Source organism: Emydura macquarii, unplaced genomic scaffold, assembly GCF_026122565.2.
Source record: "Emydura macquarii macquarii isolate MOO-44397 ecotype Brisbane River unplaced genomic scaffold, CSIRO-AGI_Emac_v2 contig_2531, whole genome shotgun sequence".
NCBI classification, from domain to species: domain Eukaryota; kingdom Metazoa; phylum Chordata; order Testudines; family Chelidae; genus Emydura; species Emydura macquarii.
Window position 1 is genome coordinate 1,092,411 of NW_027132668.1, and position 7,812 is coordinate 1,100,222.

General features: G+C 38.6%; 1 long non-coding RNA gene across 1 annotated transcript; it reads left to right on the forward strand.

Moving 5' to 3' along the window:
* Positions 1 to 1,345, forward strand: LOC137163341 (uncharacterized). Its single transcript, XR_010922690.1, has 3 exons — positions 1 to 79; positions 240 to 347; positions 943 to 1,345. It is a non-coding gene; the product is annotated as an uncharacterized lncRNA (long non-coding RNA).
* The last annotated feature ends 6,467 nt before the right edge of the window (positions 1,346 to 7,812 follow it).

Consider the following 7,812-nt stretch of genomic DNA (forward strand, 5'->3'; position numbering starts at 1 on the left):
GGGAAATCTCCCCAGGTGAAAGGATGTGTCTTTTTTCCTTCCTAACTCTTCTAAGGTCTCTTAGATGGGACCAAGTGATGTGAGTTGCTTGTCTCTCTTTGAATCATTTTGTGGTAAGCAAAGCAGCCCTGAATAAAGGGCCTTAGACTGACCTGTAATCTGGACTTTCTTTTACCTTCTCTTGCTGGTGTATCTAGCTCCCAGTTTACTAATTTCTAAATAATCCTCTGCAAACTCAGCTCCCACAAAGGTTCAGTAGAGCCATGGCTGGCGTTTATGGCCTTAGGAATGCTACCCAGAAGACACTGCAGCCCTTGTGAAGAAATGTGTGTGAAGTTCCTGTGGAGGTGGGGAGTGGCATACTACTTATATAATTTATGTGTGGAACTCATTGCCAGAAAATACTATTGAGGAAAAGCCTAGGATGAGTCAGCACTTACACAGCTAATGAGACCATTCATGTTATGTATGCTATGATAAAACTATATCTGGAAAATAAACCCTTATGGTTTAAGACACTGATAGTCTGGAGTTAAAAAATTTCCCATGTGAGCAGGATATTCCATGATTGTTTATTAGGGGGTTGCCTGCACCCTTCTCTGAAGCATCTCATTTTTACTAAAGATTTACCACCAGTGTTAAAGTTCCTATGTAAGAACAACTAACCTATACTTCCTATCTTCTCCCTATTAAAATAGTACAAAGTATACATGTACTCATTCTTGATTCCCTTTCTTTCCCATCACCAGTCTTAAATGCTCAGGGGACTGCACAAATAGTTGCCTATTATAATAAACAAAATCATAAAACGTATATATATATATTGCACACACTAAGAGCCAGATAAAATAGCTGGCATTTAAAAGTTGAACCAGAGGGCCACCTATGATTGAAGCAGAAAACCACCCTGAAAGGAAGTGTTTCCATGTTTTTTTTATTTAGTGCTGTTAGAGATGGGCTGAGTTAGAAGAGGAGGAGAAAAAGCCCAGAAGTCACCGCTGTGAGACCTAAATCTTCTTAACCAAGAATGTAAGACTGATATAATTAAAGAAGAATACTGTTGCTGTTTAATGTGTATAAGAGTACTTTGCCAGACAGCTCAAAATGCTTTATAAGGATAAGTATTATTATTATTCCCTTTTTATAAATGGGAAAACTGAGGCACAAATTACTTACCTAAGGTCACAAAGCAGTTCAATGGTAGGCCAGAACCTGGTTGGCCTGTTTCCCAATCTGAAGTCCTATCTGCTGGACCATACTGTGGCTTGTGCTTGAGGAATAAGTTATATTATAGTAGCTTGTGATCAGATTTTAAGGTTTGGGGTTTTTTTTTTTACTGATTTCTAATGGGACAGTATTTATTGAATCACATGCTGAAATTATATCATGATTAAGATGTTTATTTGGGCAAGACTGTAATAAAAATACTTCTAAAGTGATGAGATATGAAAAAAACATTTACTTTCAGCAAACATCTAAGGAAAAAATACAAGGAAACATTTAGAAATTTTCTCTCTCAAAACTCTGCAGGGCCTCAGGTTAGCTGCTCTTATAATTTTTTAACTTTAGCCTTTTAATTGTTGAGACCATTTGAAACTAATTTGTTCGTTAGCTGAAGAGTCAATAACAAGCTTCATAGACTTTATAGACTAGGTGTAGCTGCTTTTTTTCCCCCTTGTTGGTGTATCTCCCATCAGCTGGAAATGTGTATAGTTAAGTTTCTCTCTCTATTTTTAAATATAGATACTTTGCTTATTTTTTGTGCTAGACAGTGTTCTATTGACATAAGCCATAATAGGGGGCAACATGTAGCTGTGCCATGCATGGAGCATCTTGGGGAAGGATTATGGCTCAGGAAATCACAATCCCTTCATGCTTCCCCCATTCTGCAATGGTACTCTAATTGGCCTGTATCAGCAATATATTTCTAATCCCTCTACACTAGCTCAGTTCTGTTGGCAGATGCACTTGGGGGGCCATTGCCCACCCACCCACTTACTCTGGGGCACTGCTTACTCTTGCTTGGTCAAACTCCAGGTCTGATTATCCCAAAGAGGTAGGTAAGGGGGTTCTTAATTCCACCTCATGGTTCAGTGCAATTACTATGATCAGGTATGATTTAGACCTTAAGGACTAATGGAAACAATAAGAAAATTCTATACTCTAATACTTTTTTGTGGCAGACTGATTTTAAAGAGGGCAGGGCTCAGGCCTGCATGGTGCTGAATGTATTATTTGATGTGCTGAGAAGGATCAGATTTCTCTGACTTTAGTGGGCATTGAGCACAATCAACATTTCACAGGTTGAAGCTCCTACTGGTGTATTGCATGTAAGGTGCTCAGTAAGCAGCAGCTGCCTTACTAATATCTAATGTGAGGCTAATACGATAAAGACATTTATTTAATCTTTATTAATGTTTATTAATACCATTAATGTGATAAAGAAATTTATTTCATCTTTATCAAAAATATTCATGGTGGAATCTGAATGGCCTCCTTTGGGATCTATACACCAAAGTAACTTCCATTAAGGGTAACAGAGATTGGGCAGACATGCTGAGAATAAGGTTTCCAGACAGTTGCTTTTTGGCTTCCAGATCTAGTCTTGAAACCATTTTAGAGGAAAGGTCTCACAGTTAATGTTGGGTAAAAGTTTAAAGCTAATTTTAGCACAATGTGAATGAGTGAATCTCTTTTTCTCTTGCTGCTGAAAATTTTAATGTGAAATGTAAGTACAACACCCACTGAGCTGTAGTTGTATTGGAAAGCCATTGACAGTAGATACAATAGATAATGTTACTGTAAATGCTGCAATGGCTAGTTATGATACAGAATAAACAGTACAGCACACATTAAAATATCTACTTCTGGTGCTTTTCTCTCTGGACCTGGACACTTTGCAGATAGGATTCTTGTTCTATGGTTTCAGTTTCAGGATCTGATCTTGCTCTCATTGAAGTCAATAGCAAAACTCCCATTTATTTTAGTGGATGTAATACTGGGATCTTGATATTAAAGCTATTATGTTAAAATATAAGAGCAGAGTCAGGGCAAGTGGCAACCTTCTTCTCAGAATAATTACGCAAGCTGGTTTAAAAACAGGGAAACATTTTAGTAAACTTTTTCCAACCTGCTGTACTAAATACACGTTGAGTTACAAGTGTTTACAAATCACTGAGTGAAACAGCTCTTGGTCCTGCCTGAAAGGAAAGGATATAGGATTCCATAGGAGTGTGGTTGGCTTGAGGGACAAAGCCTCAATTTGCCTGCTCCAGCCTAAATTGCGAAAGAACCCGGAATCCACCCAACCAGAGTTCTAGGCAAACTTTTCACACAGTCCTAATTACTACCTAGATTTAAGACTGAGGAAACATGCCACAGCTGCAAGCATAGACGTGGGTAGTTCACGTGCTCGGTTTAATTTTCTTTAATTTCTAAAAATGCCCACCAGTTTTGGGGAGTGGATTGGAAGTGTGTGAGGCAAAGGGCCTCCCAGCTTCAGTCAACAGAAACTGATGGAGTGGGGGACAGTTCCTGCCTCCAGTCACTGCAAGTGTTTTGCATTCTTTTCTGATCATTTTGTGAGCCCATTCCCTGGGGAAGGGTCAACCAAGGTCAACAACAGAATGCCCAGAGTGGCATTCCATGGGGACTGTGGGGAATGTATTCCCCTCTCAGAGCAAGAAGCAGATTCTGTTTCTGTACATCCCAGAAAGTTCACAAAAGCTTCCTTATGGCAGCAACCAGAAAGGCTGTTTTTCTGGGTAGAGTCCTAAGAGAAGTACGCAACTCATTGACTATAGCAGCATCAGTTCTGCTAACTTCATTACAGCAATACTAAATCAAAATGCTGTGATGCTAATTCTCTTCCAACTTTCTTTGCTGATTGCTAAAGGAAGTAGCTTAATTGTGTAGCTGAACATACAAGTGTGACATACGACTTATTATCAGAACATGGGTTGTTTTTTTTAATGTACTATAAAACTCCATCTGTCCTCTCCTCCACAGTTGGCTACATCCCCTATAACACTAACACAGAACAAAAATAACTTGTTTTAAAAACCCAGTACATTAGTCGAAACTGGGTGGCTTTTTTGTTTTGTTTTTAGATACTGGCAACCCAAAATTGTTTTGCATTTGTAAGCATCAAAGATGTGTTTTATGTATGAGTCCTCCTCGGCGTCCAGCCCCAACGGAGCTGAGTTGCTTCCTTTTATACTAGCACACCAGTTGCAGCATGTGTGTGCAGCAAAGGCGGAGGGGCAGGACTTCCTCCGCCCAGAATGTAGGGTTAACCCCTTTCTGCCCAGTGTAAGGCAAGAATACCCCATCACAGGCCTGATTAATTAGACTTTTTCCACTGACTGCAAAGGGAACGGGCTCGGAACTATAGTGAGGTACAACATAGACAAAGACCTCTAGGAAGAGTTATAGAATAAAAGAGGACTGCAACTAATGCTGGGTTTTTCTTGGAATTATCCATTTCTCTAATGTGCTATGGAAACTGTACTGTGTATTCTGGTGGTCAGATAAAAAATATACAAATCAATCCCTTATTTAAATTAAGAATGTGATAGGAATGGACTTAACCAAAATGTTGGCCTGCTAGGGGGATCTTGTTTAGACCTATTATCAAATGCTCTACACTGTGCTATTCTGTTAGGACTCTGAAAAGGCTTTAAAAGATATGATAAGAGAACATTAGAATATAAAACATAAGGAAAAAACAATTTAAGTAAACCATTTTTAAATGTTCATTTCCAAACCCAAAATGTAACATATGAAATGAAAAATAGGGTTCTAGTTACAGAGGAGAAGACAGAATCCTACCACAAGAAAAGTATGCTACATCGGGGAGAAATCCTGGCTCCATTAGTGGGCATTTTGCCATTGACTTCCATGGTGCCAGGATTTCACCCCATCTCCTCCTCAAATTCCTTTGTATTAATTGGTAAGAAACCCTATCAAATTTAATTAAAACTGTCATATCTACACACTGGCCCAAAATATTGAGCATTACAGATATTTTCCCTTTTTTGAGTATTAGTAATTTAACAACTCAAGTAGCTCTCTTTAAAAAAGCCTAGTACCCTCCTAGAATGAAAATATAGGATCCCCTGAAAGGGCTATGTTTGATATTAATTAAAGTCTTTTCACTTTTTCCCCAAAAAATGTACATCTCCCAATGTGTGTGCATTGTTTCCTTTTTCAGCCTCCTAACCCCAACATTAATCACTTTTTTTTTTTTAATTCAGGCCGCCTTCTTTTGATAGTATCCAATGGATTTATTTTAGTGATCTTTCTTATTATGGCCCAAAATAAAATAGCAGCTCTTCTATCTACAGCACATGTCTTGGGAGCAAAAATCATTACCTGGTGAAATATTTCCAAATTCAGGTAAACACTGGATTTTTAGTAAAAGGCATTTTTGTTGGAAACAATTTTTAGCATTCTGACCCTTTAACACACCCTCGTATTCCATTGATTTTTAAAGGAGCTAAATTCCCTTACAAGATGAAGCCCAGTAATCCTACATGTAAGTAAAGAGTAGATAGCAGGTGTTGTGTTAGTGGCAGGAATAGACTTGCATAATAAGACTATTAGCATCCGTCCCAGAATGAACATTGAGTGAAATCTTGCCTAAATGCCAACTTAATTGGTTAGAGACATGGATCTGATCTTGCTTCCACTGAAGTAGATGCCAAAACTCCATGGACTTCAATGGAGGTCATTAAGCATTAAGCAACAGACTCTAGAGCAGGAGAGGAAGGAGAATGAGAAATAGTGCCTACTTCCTATTTGCTGCTGCTTTCAGAATCAATAGTGAATGGATTAAACATGTTCTTTTGTTTGCTTTCTGCTTTGAGCTTTTTTTTTTTTTTTAAATAAATAAAATAAAATAAAACTTGGAAACAGCCACGCTCAAAGATAATGAAGAATAATGTATCAGCTGCCCTGAGCTGTATCCCACTTGATTTATTTAAATGTGTTATTGTCCCCTCTGAAGAAATCCATCTTATACATCCAAGTAGTAGTAGTAATATAAGCCCCAATCCTGAAAAAAATCGTGGACATGTTACACTTTATGGGACTACCCACATGTGTAAAGTTAAGCATCAGCATAAGTGTTTGCAGGATCAGGGTTTTATATAGAACCGTACATTTAGATATTGATTTACAAATAGCAGGCCCGATTTCCCATTGCCTTATCCTTGTATAGTCATTTGCACTAGTGCAAAGTGGGGTTAAATGCTACTGAATCAGAATGGCAAACTTTTACACCCACTGTGCACTCTTTTTGCAGATGGGTAAATGACTACACCACATGCCAGGCAACAAAGAATCAGGCCAAGAATAAGATACATTTGTGGGACAGAAAAGTGAACAGAAGAGCAGCAGGGAAAGAGGAGAGACAATGGCAGGTTACATTAAAGAACTAGCAAGAAACAAAAATTGTGGAAGATCTTATTAAAAATATTGTGCTAGATATTTCCCATAAGAATGTGTTTAAATGGGAAGCTTGTTGAATAGAGGTTTTGGGCCCAGTTTTCAGCTGGAGTAAATTGTAATTGACCAATTTATTCCGTTTGAGGATTTGGACATCTATATACTTCAAAATCAACATTCATAATAACTTCAGCTTTTGCAAGAAAAAAAAATGGTTTAGGATAGATGCTTTTTTCCCCCCCTAGGAAATCAAACTCTTTCAGAAGACTTATTCTTTAAGGTGGCCTTCTCCAGAATGAAAGGAAGGATGGAACCTAGAAAAGGAACACTGAATCCCTGAGGAGATCCCAAAAAGAAGGGAAAACACTTATACATTTTTGTGTAAGCAACCCTGTTCTAATTTTAGTGGGCACAATGCCTCTTCTTTTTCCTGATCACTCTACCTAGGAGTAGCAAAGCTACACAGTTGCATTTTCATTTATATGTGCCTTTCAGTGGCATAGCTACAGGTGGCATAGCTACATGGCCCACCCACTTTGAAAGCAAACCCACCCAATCAGATTTTAAGCAATTCATCCCGCATTTTTATCAGCCTCTGTTTCACTTGTGCTCACCTGTGTCAACCACAGGCCCTGCCAAAAAAACGCCTCTGGTGCCTTTATCTGAATTTTGCAATACCTGTTTTGCAAAATTAAACAAGGAAAAGGAAATTTAAGGAGTATTTGTTTCAAACTGCTCCAGACCTCCCTGCCAATATCTTTCAATGTTGAGTGCTGCCTCATGCCTGGAAATTCCCCAGTTATGGATCAGACTGCTCTCCGGTGCCTTTGGACTACCAGAACCAGGCAAATTTACAGCTCAGAATCTGGCCTGTTTTCCCATTCCCTACTCACTTTACACACTTGTACTGTCTTATCTACCTTCTCCTGCTGATGCCATCCACTGCCACTGCACTCTGTATGACAGAAGATAAATCATTCATATTTGAGCTGATTTGATTTTAAGCAACCTGTTCTATGTTAAGTCTTCAGGAACTATGCATGGGAATGATTTTAGAGAATGTAGGGAAATGGGCTTTTCCTCACATATGGTACATGCACCCTTCATAAAACTTCTGCCACTGCTCAGGTTACAAATTTGCTTGGATTTAATGGGACAACAGAATGTAGTTTACCCTTTTGTGTTTTGGAATAACATTTGCAGCATTATTTTCTTGTAGTGCCTTTTTTCCCTGCCAGTCATTGCACCCCAGAATTATAGTGCATCCAAACTGTATTCAGTTGTCAGGATTAACAGGATTCGAGTTTTTATGGACCATGACACTGGCTCTCCAGCTCCTAGTTTACATAAAAAAGATACTACCCT